We start from the raw sequence: 12,637 nt of genomic DNA on the forward strand, positions 1-12,637 counted from the left end.
TGTGTCTGTGTGTGTGTGTGTGTGTGTGTGTGTGTGTGTGTGTGTGTGTGTGTGTGCTCGCTCTCGTATGTCTATCTTTGAGAGGACCAGATTTTTAGTCCACAGGAGAGCCATTTTTGTAAAATAAGGTTTAAGACTCGGTTTAAGGGTTAGAGTTCGAATTGTATTTGGTTCTGTTTAAAACTGAAGACAAACAGGGAGAAAAGCACACACATCCAAAGAGACTTTCACAGGTGCTGGATCAAAAGGGCAAATCTAAAGGCAAAAGTCAGAAAAAGGATCTGTACACTGTGCTAGTAGTTGCTGGGTGTGTGGATGCTTACTACATTACCTACATTAATGCATCAATAATTATAATTGAATAATTATAATATATTATGGGCTGTTATATAAATTTTGTAAATTAAGTAAAGTTTTTAATGTGGGACCCTGTAGTGTTGCTACTTTTAATTAAGTACAAGATCTCAGTACTTTCACCACTGTGATTAGTAAATCAATTAGTCAGTCAACAGAAACTCAATTGGCAGCTAATTTTTCAAGTGAAATCATCAAACACGTTTTTGTTCCAACTTCTCTACTGCGAGGAGTATCATTGTGAGCTGAATACCTTTGGACTGTTCGGGCGAAACGAGGCATTTGAAGCAGTCATCGTGGCCTCTAAGAAGATGTGATTGGCCAAATAATTTATCGAGGAATATATATATTTTTTTACAGCCCTTGTTCAGATAGTAAGGTCGTCTTCAGCTCCCCTCATTAATTTGAATGAGTCCACTCCATTAACACAACAGGGCGTCTGGCAAAAAAGTAGCTGGTTCGACCCAATGTGATGACACGACCGTGGTCAATCAAATATATGTAAGTGCACATTACTCGTAGAGAAAAGCTGAATGTCTAATGTTTACTTTGCGACGGTGGCGAGGAAAGCGTTAGGGTTTGTGTCTCAGAGTATTGTCAACCACTGTGCAGCACTTTGGCATCAGATAAGCCTTCAAACTCGTAGATCTGTCACTCAAACTGGACTGCCTGGATCGTATTTAAGCGTCTCACCGATACCTGAAGCAACACCCCCACCAAAGCAGCCCGCTAACGGTTAGGATTAGTAATTTTGACGTGATGGTTAAATTGGAGTTAGGGTTATGTCAGAGAAGGTCCTCACAAGTAGAACTGTATAAATGTGTGTTTGTGTGTGTGCCCATGAAAAAGAAAGAAAAGAAAAGAGAAGTTGGAGAGCAAGCCTCTGTAATATGTAGCCCATGTGTGGCCCACAAGTGTGTGTGTGTGTGTGTGTGTGTGTGGGAGGGGGTTGGTAATCCTATGAGGAGAACATCTGGATATGTTTTTCCTGGTGTGCTGTGGTTGCTGCCACTGCCTGTGTGTGTGTGTGTGTGTGTGTGTGTGTGTGTGTGTGTGTGTGTGTGTGTTTCAGTGTTTTACTAGTTCAGTGTGTCAGGCCTTTGTACTCCCTTGCTCTTCTTGGCTCTTTGTTTCCTCAAACATTATGTTATATTCTGAAGGATTTATGAGATTGAGATGATGCCCGGCCGCTCTGACGGCAGAACTGCTGTGCCCTCTTGCAGCAGGTGGAGGCTACACCCCCATACATAGTTCCACTGTGGCTGAAAAACAGGCTTTTCCCAAAAGCACGTACTGCCTGTGGCTATTCTTAGATCTACAAGTTTTACTAGCCTGTGTTATAAATTGTCTGTGTTGACCAAAAATCTGAAATGATCATGTCATCAGTGTGGTGGTAGTTTTTCTTTGTACATTTTGTACTTTTTGTAGTTCTAGGAAATAAATGAGAGGCGGTCTGACAACACAAAATACACAGAACAGTTTTGAGGAACCACAGTGAAATAACATAGAATAACTCAGCGTTTCGGAAACTATAGGGTGTGATGTACAAATGTTTCCAGTGAGTCACCCCGAAGTCAGACACTGTTGCATAAATGTGCATTTTATATGTGAGTTTTCAAACCAACATGAACTAGCTAACACATCACAACTAACACTAAGGAGAAACATCATATTTGTCCAAAATGCTGATGCATTGGAAAAAAAACAATGTCATTCATTCGTCGCAAAAATCAAACTATGAAAATATGTACTCAATACTGGTAAACTGCATGTAACCTACTCATGTCCCACTTTTTAAGTAGTGTTTGCAACAATGTTCACTGTTGTTCCTCATCATTGCTCCTTTTGTTATGAGTTCTGGGTTCTTGGCGCTATTAAATAGCAGAATCTAAAACATTAACACAAATGAACACACACTTGTTGAAATAATAAAATTAAAGATAATCGTAAACCAGCAGAGATGCTGCATCAAAAACCAAATTCAGTCTGTTTAATGAGTGTGGTCATTGTTTAGACCAGGGCTTCCAAGCTGTTTTGTGCTGCAGACTGTTTGTTTACTTTGTATTTCACTGTGGTCTCTTAAAAAATTTGAAAAACATAAGTTGCCAAATTATTAATATGGTTTTCTTGTGGCCTGGTAGGAATTTTTCTGAGGCCCCTCTGTTTAAGGCCACCATCTACTAACTTAACTGAACTCAAGATGAGATGTGTCTTAATGTTGATGGCCTTCCACCTCTGCTACATCATTGATCATCTGGCAGAAACATAGATGTGGTGTTAGCATTATTTTGTCTATCACCTGTTTGTATCTAATTAATTGGATATTAGGATACGATCAATCACAAATGAAGAAATAAATGTGTGTATGAAAATATAAATGGTTAAGGGGTAAAAACAAACCCTGATGATGCATCTCCGAGTTTACAAAGTCACAGTAACATAAAGCAGTGATATATTACAGGTGTGCAAGTTTACAGAAAGTGTCAGATTGTTAGACTTTTGTCACAGAACAGATTCAAACACCAGAAACGTGTTTGCGCCTCAGTCCCGCCATTTCTTCTCTGGCCACTGCTGGATTTTGGCAAAACTCCCCTGTGCCTCATTTCCTGTTTCACCCCTCGTCTCCCCCCTTTCTCTCCACTCATCGCCTCCCACTTCTTCCCCCTCTGAGACTGAACCGTGCTTGTCGGCGGTGGCTTAGGTTTGGCGTTCTGCTCCTCCAACCCACGCCTCAGCTTCTGCTCCAAAACCATCTTTTCCATTCGATCCCACTGGGAGTGAATGGATGGAGGGACTGAGGTTTCTTTTTTTTTTTTTTTTACCTCTTGTAAGACGATACAAAAAAAGGTTTTTAATCTCGTTGACCAACTAGACTGTTATGGCAATCTGAAAGAGAAGCTGCAGTTCATCTAAAAAGCAATTTTCTTCTGCCCTCTTATCAACAGACTAAATCTGGATTCACTTCAGTGGTCGAGAACTTCACTTTGCTCACATGTCAACAAAGATTTTTATTCTATACACATCTATAATTTGGATTTACTAAATATATAGTTAGGACCACTTCAGTCCTTATGGTAGAACATGAGACTTCAGTGTCGATTGTGTAACCTAACTGCTCCAAGGTCAGCTCTAAATCAAATGACTGTGGTGCGATTGCTCAGGTAACACAAATAAAACCAGCTCATACACGTTTCAAGGTGTGTAAATGTGTGCTGAGAATCTAAAATTGATGACCTACTTTACAACGGGCCAGCCCATAAAACAAACCTGGTGATAAGTCGAGAACACCTGCCCCCTTCTCAAAGCCTCGCCTCACCTCAACCTCACCTGCCTCTCTAAAGGTCAACCGCTCCAACACACACCCATGTGTTAGGGCGGCCTTTAACCAGAAAAATAAAGATACTGTGTTCACTAAGTTTATGTTTATCTCCAGGGTAAAACTTTTATATTCTTTGCACAATAATGTCATGGCTATGTCACGACATTTTAAATCTTCAGTGCCACTCCTGCCCCATGTTTGACTAGCCACCCAACATACTTAATTCATTGAAATGTTAAGTTAAATGCTGTTTCAGAGCCTTCTACCTGTTGTCATGATAAAATTCACGGGGGGTGAAAATCCTGTACTAAATCCATTTTATTATATCTTAATTTATGAATGATGTCAGTAGTCACTAGGTGTGTCACTGGGTTATTGTTGTCACTGCTCTAGATAGCTCTGTCATGTCAACTTCACATTTGGCCAAGAGGACAAGGTGTGATATAAACATCACATGACAGGGTTCATATAGTAAAATGTTAATATGCTGTCAAATGCGATAAACTGGCGACCTGTCCGTCTTTCCCATCATCAGCAGGGATTGGCCAGATCCATATAGCTAATGGATAGACTCTGTCAAATGCTCCTCTGACACTGTCACGAATCAATAACTTAACCTTATACAGTGGTCAGATTTGGAAGTGTTTTAAAAGATATAATAAAATGTTATTACATCGTCGTGTTATAACATGGCCCACTATGATAACAGTTGAACCATGAAAACTCTAATATCTGTCAAATGTGTACATCATGGTGACAGTGCACTGTAAATAAGCTTTTATTGCATTTTGACAGGCAGTATAAAAACTGTTTGTTAAATGAAGCACGCCATGACATGTTTTGTCAGGCTAATAGCTAATGTCAAGTTGTAATGAGATCTCTCGAGCAGCAGCAACTTGAGAATGACTGAAGCTGAAATGATGAGCTGATGAATCGATTAGCCATCAACATAAAGCTAATCAGTAAATACTTTGACCATCAATTATTCGTTTAAGTCAATTTTTTTTTAAAAGATACTGTGTCAAACATTCACAGCTCCTCAGTTGTGAGAATTTACTTTGTCTTCAGGGTTTTTCCTGGCTCAAAATGAGGCCGAGGTGGTACCATCCTGATCATGTGTACACACATGCATGTGTACCGTGCCTTCAATTAGCTCAAGCAAACACTTTTTAAGAGCGACATATTTTAGGAGTTCGAGTGAATCACAGGGACGTTCCAAAAGGACAGTAACAATCTATAATATAAACTATAATAATTCAGGTGATGCAACCTTGTGCATTTTTCGCAGTGTCATGATATTTTAAAGACTAGATTAAATGATTAATGAAAAAATTATCAACAGATCAATCACAAGTTAAAATGATCTTCTCTTTAAGCTCTACAACAAACCTTTGCTGCCTTTACTGTAACATTTACAAATTCACTGTTATAGTGACTCGAGAATTTTATAAATCTTTACCAGTTGAATATTTTTCCAGCTGAAACTTTCTTTTTTTATTGTGTTTTGTTTATGCTTTCGTCATTCTTCCAAAATTCGGATTATTTTACAGTGAGCAAAGACAAACACTGCCCCGGTGTCCACAACAAAGGACTATGTTTTTGAAAAATGTTTTTCAAGTTTTTTCTGTCGTTGTTGTTGGTTGAACAGAACAAGCTATTTGAAGACATGGCTTTGGACTCTGGGAAATTGTGATGAGTATTCTTAACTATTTTCTGACATTTTCTGGTCCAAACTGTTACAGATAATTTGTGAGAATAATCAACAGATCAATCAATAACCAAACTATACCATGAACATTTGTACAGTTTAAATCACATTCATATTATTTTCACGCCATAAGCTTTATATCATCTTGTATGACCCTTTAACTTAACATTTACCTTGTTTCATAAATGAATGTTGATCAGACCAGTGCTGTAGCTGTATTATCACAGGCAGTAAACTCACACCCACACCGTTATGATTTTACACATTCATATACAGTATGGCTATAACATACCTGAATCTTTGCAGTCAGATGGTTTACTGTAATTCTGTAACACTAGTAGTTATGTGGTCATTTGTACAGATTTTAAAATAGGTGGATTAATGTTGTGTTGATGTTATGTGAGTCAGCTGCTCATGTGGAACAGAGCAGGAAAGTAAAACTCTTCAGGAGATACAACAGATTGTTAGTGTTATTTGGCCACCTTTGACCATCTGTTTTTATGGCCCTGCCTCTCAGCTGTCACAGTGCTATAATGGGGTGAGGCTGAAGGTGTGTGTGTGTGTGTGTGTGTGTGTGTGTGTGTGTGTGTGTGTGTGTGTGTGTGTGTGTGTGTGTGTGTGTGTGTGTGTGTGTGTGTGTGTGTGAGAGAGAGAGAGAGTGAGGTGAGGTGAGAAGTTAACACACGATGACTCACCTCGGTGCTTTTACAGTTGTGCCTACGTAGGTACAGTGTGTTTGCTCTGCAGGTTATTAGATATGGTGGGCGGGGTGAAGATTACAGGTGGTTTCAAAAGAAAAAAAAAAGATTTAAACGTTCAAATAAATAGTCAAATAAAATTAATGTTGCTTTTGTCATGTTGGTTCAGTGATTTATTAAATACTCACTTGGACTACGAACAGAACCAGTCAAATGTGTTTTCTGGAGCTGCTCCAAATGTGTGAGCAGCAGTGTGATTTCTGAGGACAGGTTGAGTGACTTTAAGTCTGTGATGGACAGTGTGTCTACCTACATCAAAGAGGCGCTGATCCAAACTCTGATCGCTTACTTTGCTCTGAAAACCTTGTCTCTTAAAAATCATACTTCTACAACTTCATTTGAATCAGCCAATACATTCTGAGGCAAGGTTTAGAGAAAATTTGTGGGTTTGCTTAAGTACTAAAAAAAATCAACAGTGACTTGAAGCACCAGATGGGATGCATAAACTTTTTTAACAAGACTAAGAGTCCACAGCCATAATAGTAGCTCTGTGAGCTTGCTGTTAGGCACAGCAGTACTTTGGCCTAAATCAGCATCGCTCACAATGACAACACTACCATGCTGATATTTGGCAGGTATAAGGGCCGGTTTATGGACTCTCAGAACCAGTCCATGCATCCTGTTTTTGGACCACATTTGCAAATCAAAATTGTTTATAGTTGTTCTGAACAGCCACACTGGAAGGCAGAGTGAAGAACCGGTCGTCATAGAGAGCGAGCGAGACGTGACGTCGTTTAGATATGGAGATAACTTCTCACATTTTTAGAGCGTATCTCCAGGAAGGCATTCATAGATTTTGTGCTCAGTTGTACACATGAGAAGTGCCACAAATAGTTGTGTAACAATTGAAAAAGAGAGCTTGAGAGAGAAGTTTATTCCTTGGCTCCTGTCTCACCTTCACACAATTGACAATGGGATTCGTTTTCCAGGTATTTGGTCATAAACCAAAGTGCCAGACAAATTTCAATTTTGACCTAACAGTAGCGCTACAGGAAATATCAGGGAATCAGCATGGTTACTAGGATTCATCCTCTGGAAACCATGAATGTGTTTACAGAATGTCATGAAAATTCATCAAACAGTTGTTGAGATATTTCAGTCTGGACCAGAGTTGTGGACCGACAGACTACAGGACTAAAAAACTAATCCAAACCACAATCTGTCCGTAGCTCTAAAGTAGTGTTTTAATTCAACAACGACACACAAGACTAAAGAACCTGGTTTCCATTGTCTGAATCCGGTGCTTTTTTAGGGCCAGCCATCCACCCGGACCTGCTCAATATGACTTCTGTGAAGTGAAGCATACACACACACACACACACACACACACACACACATTTTCGATGTTTGAATTTAAAAGTTTAATTACATCTTGTCCAGATATTGTGACTTTTTTTACTTTAGAAGTGGTTGTGTGAAAAACTTTGTTTTAGGTATACTGAGATCTAAAGGATGTCACAAACCCTTGATAAGACATCATTTAATTATATTACATAATTACATCTCTACCAAAACATATCAGCCAATTAGCAGTACATAAACAACATTTTTTTTTGCAATAATGGATTGGCAGTGAATGATGGCGAGCAGAAACGCTGTAACCATGATTACTGCTAGACTGAGGAGATTTCATTCATACGTACAATCAGCTTCTACTTTAAATCTATTCTCCATCATCTGTCTCTCAAGATCGCTTTCTACCTCTCGCTCTCTCTCCCTCTTCTGTGTGTTACATTAGTCTCTCTGTCTCCTTCCAGCTTTGTAGTTTGGTCTTTAATAATGGATTTAACTGAGAGGCTTCTCTGTGGCTCAGGGTTCACAGCTTAAGCGCGTGTTCACTGCTCTACAATAGACACACACACTATACACAACAGATTACACTTACAGGCACACTGCCACACCTTTACTATCTCTAAGATTCCTGAAAAATTAATAGCAGCCAGCGCTCACACACTTCCACTGCCGACATCAGCATTAACACTGGCTTTCTTTTTACTTGTGTGAAACACTGTGTGCTCCACTACTTCACCCGATGATCTCATCCCAGATGTTTCAGGCTGTTTCAGCAGCTGTGTTTGAGAGCGCATTCACTTATTTTATTACAATTGTCCATAATGAAGCATCAGTCCAGCATGTTAGCTGGCTCTGGTTGTTTACAGCAGGCAGCTACTTAAATGTGCGATATACTTAGTGAAATTTTAGAATATTAAATTTTAGATTAGATTTTACATAATGACAAATTAATTCTTGTGTTAGGAGCTTTGTAACCAGCAAAAATCTAAGTCTGAGCCGCTGAACTACCGAATTCCTACTCACAAGCAAACTTATGCTTTGCTCTTTTTGACTCAAACTGCTGATCTGCAGCTTAATGTGCTTGTGAGTAGTAATACTGTAGTTCAATGGTTGAGAAAATATAGTTCCAAAAGAAAGGGCTGTTTGACAGCAAGATAAAGTGGTACTGATATTTGCTTTTTTCACTGGGCATTTGTTTAAAGTGGCTAAAACACATTTTTGCCACTGGCCTTAGTCCACAGCAGTTCATCGCTCAGCTTCTGTGCTGGTGTTCCCGGCTGTTTCTCTAAACTGGTGGGGCGCTGATCCAAATCTAATGCAGGTAATACACTGGCTATGTATAACTACCTCACACAAACCCATGTCAAATCATAATACATTATTAAAAAATAGTGTCACTGGCTGTTAAAAAGAGTTGCCATGAAATATAATCTTATTTTTATTTTCTTCCACTCTGACCTGTGCGTTTTTTGGTTTTAAGTCTTTTGTAACTTGTTTCTGAATGGTATAAATACTGCTGGAAATACACTTTATTTCCAGTTGCTATAGAACCTAATAATTATAGTGAATTGATAGAACTTTGTGCGGAACTACTCTGTCTTTCAAAGAGCTTTACAGGAAACAAAAACAAAACAAAAGAGGCAGAGGGCTATTAATAAAATGTTGACTGATTCATTCCTTATGTTGTAATGTAATACAGAAGCCCTGCAACCAATGCAGCTTTTGTCTTTGGAATATTCAAAATATCATGAACACCTTAGAGAATCACACCTAAATGAGTCACTGTATTGTAAATAAATCTTAATTTTCCGCCTGAAAGCCTCAATAACTAATAATCTCACAAACAGGAACTGTCAGTGTCAGTGGCTGCATATGTCTGATTATTGAATAGATACAAATCACAGAGCAACTGAACGGAGACAGGCAGAACTGCTTGATACATTTTCCAGGCCTGTTTTTATGTGTTGTCGACCTGCATGTTTTGGGGCAAAGGAAACAGCAGAGGAAATGCCAGCGTTAGCGTGGGAGAGGGGTGGCCACCTCACTCCATCACTGAGGTGAGTGGGTTTAAACTACAGTCCGCCTTAAAGAGACCTCAGAAACACAGAAACTAGAAAATGAGCTTAGTGTCAAGTTGGTATTTTCTCAGTATCTTTAGGAAGAGAGAATTTACAGAGCTGTATATGCAACACATTTTCATAATATTAGACAGGACAAGAGATAAAAGTGATATAATTAATAACATTACTTTATCAGGACAAAGCACTAGGAGTTCTGTCTAATGACAATTTATTTGAGCTACAAATGTCTTACTGAACAAGTACAGTTCAGTCTTGTTAACATGAAGTTTAAATCTCTCCAGAAGCCTGAAATGAGAACATTTTAATCTGTGAAAAAAAAAAAAGGTTTTGGAGCTGTTCCACTGACAATGAATGGGAGACTTTTTCTGAATACTGGAAACAACCCAGGGTGATTTTCCAGGGATATGGGCAGATCTTCTGGTTCAGAAATCATCAATTTAATGCTTTTCAGAGGAAAGAAAGCCCAGACAGGTCCACAAAGATCAGATAATCCTCCCATTCACTGTCGGAAGTGCACTTTATTTCCATAGATATTCATCAAAGCTGAACTGAAATTTGAGTTCTCCTCATTTTTTGTGTAAAGGAAATCTAAATTATAACAATACTGCAGTTATCAGGCATATTTGCTGCTGGGAGATCACTGATACAAAGCATTTTTTCTTTTTTCATCAAACCCACATTTGTATCATTATCAGTGTAAGCTGTATGTCTCTTGACGGCATTAAACATTTGGAAGGACCAGTTGTGCATTTAAGTTTATATTCCACTTAGAAAGTGGAAGCTAGCAAGCTAGGCTAAGTAGCTTTCTTCCAAGTTCCCACTCAATGTAGACTGTGTCTTATAGACTTTTCTTACTGAGGAATAAAAACTGCTCCTCATCCGTTCCGTTTCTCTTTCAACCTGCTAAAACAACACGTCACCTCCCAAAGAATCTTAGATTTATCTTTGTCCTTCGTTTTTTGCAACACTTCATGCAGACAGGGGAGCTCAGTTTCAGGTCTCTGTGCTCATCTCAACACCATGCTTCAGAAAATTACATTACCATTCTGGAGCATAGATTTAAGATGGAATTGAAGGCTCTTCCATCTGGCGGGAGGAGTTTTTTTTCCACCAATGAAGGATGGCTCTCTGAGTCAACAGCAAATAGATTCATATTGCATATATTGCTTTTCTGTTTGAGTAGGTTATACTATACAGTCATATTTCTTTGTGTGGCTGTTCTTCATATTTCATTTCAATATGAGAACAATAAAGCTGATTAAAAACCTTGAGCAGTGGTGTACGGAGAAGGGCAGTTTTTTGAAAAGTTGACGGTTTGAAATCACAGACTAGAGGTATTGTGAATCAGGGAATTGCATGTGCATAGACGATCTGTAAGCCTCTATGCTTGTCTTAATGGCAGATTAAAGACTGTTGATGCATGTATGAGCAAGTAGACTCACAATGGTGAGTAAATCTGGCGATGAGTTCATGTCTTTTGTTGTTCAGATAGTGGTGAATACATCCTAATCTTCACATAAGCTTATTTGTCTTATTCTGCTTTGGTTACGTAACTAATGTTTCTTGGTACCCCCAACATTTATGAAGAAATACGAGGTAAAGATGCCAAAAATGTATTTTCTCACTCAGCTTCTAGCTACTGTCTGACAGATGTGGCCCCACATTAACACTTGAGGATGGGGCTCAGTTGGGGGGAAAAAAATTATGTCCCATATTTCTGGGGACCATTCAGCAATATTTGAATCAAAATGTTGTGATGATTGTTTCAAATCCGATTAAACTACACCCACACAGTCTGATGAAACACATTAGCTGACATTAAATTCTCATGAAATAATACCTAAGGACAATTTTGTTCTAACTTTAACTTTGAATGTTGCATATTTGGTTGTAAATGTTAAGGATATACAAATAAATTCAAGATTTGAAAACAAAGTTTCAGTGGATGTAAAGCCTCTTTAAGCTTGGTGAACTTAAGTCACAGATGAAAGTTGACAAACAGTTTTAGATTCTCTGCAAGACGTTAATTCACTTATTCATTTGAATGAAAATCACGCTCATCCCATAGACTTTACATTGGGATGATGTTGAGCACATTTTCACTTTTTGTACAAAAAGTAATAATTGACCATTTACGGTTGTCAAATGTTGTACAAACGCCTTTTTTACAACGGTGATCTATGGGGAAAATGCTTTTTCGAGCCTCAGGGATTTTGTTGTTGTAGTATTGTTTGTTGTCCACTGGGGCAAATTGACCGCACAGCTCTGTGTCCACATCGTACCCAGCCTGCTAAATACATCCATGCCAAATCCAACATTGTGACTGTTCCGTTTGCAAACCAACTAATCAGAGTATGAGATGAAATGACACAGAATACACTGGTGACCTCGCATAATGCCACTTCTGAAAAATATGCTTTTGTCAAGCTCACTTTTCAAAATCAGAGTGTCATGATGCCCTGTTTTCCCTGGCTGTGATCCAGCTTCACAGTCTCCTCCTCCTCTTCAAGATTTTTTGATGTACAGCACTGCCAGTGCCAAAGCTTGTTCATTGTTTTGCTACATTTTTGAAACATGAGAGTAGTGCAGATGAATAATGGCAGTTGATGAGATGTGTCTGCTTGAATCAGTTCTATTGCAGCGCTATGATTCATCACACAATCCGACATACACCAAAATTTATATTGTACACAGTCTGTGTGTCTGACACAGATTGCGACTGAGACGTTACTATCACTCAGCCTTACTGTGCCTTTAAAGCAACAGGTCATCTTCTCGTTGTCCACAATACCTCCAACCAACTCTGGTAGAGCTTCACCATGAGTAAAGTTAATTTCCTTGCTCATAAAAGTTTTAAAATAAGTGATGATAGTTTTGTTTACTACTGGAGAGCAGACACACAAACACACACTGAGTGGCTACACACTCTCTCAGAGAGCCTGTTGTTGTCCATGAAGGGAGTTGAAACACAAGAGGCCTAAAGTTTGTGTGTGTCTGTTTGTGTACTCGTGTGTATGCATGTATGTATGTGTCTGCGTTTTGTTAGTGAGTGTGTGTGTTTGTGTGTAAGTCACTGGGCGGGATAAAGAGCCATTGTCTGCAGCTGGTGCATCCCCCACTCCTC

Source organism: Seriola lalandi, unplaced genomic scaffold (assembly GCF_002814215.2).
Source record: "Seriola lalandi dorsalis isolate HSWRI2012SDOR001 ecotype SW California unplaced genomic scaffold, Sedor1 jcf7180002054840, whole genome shotgun sequence".
NCBI lineage: Eukaryota > Metazoa > Chordata > Actinopteri > Carangiformes > Carangidae > Seriola > Seriola lalandi.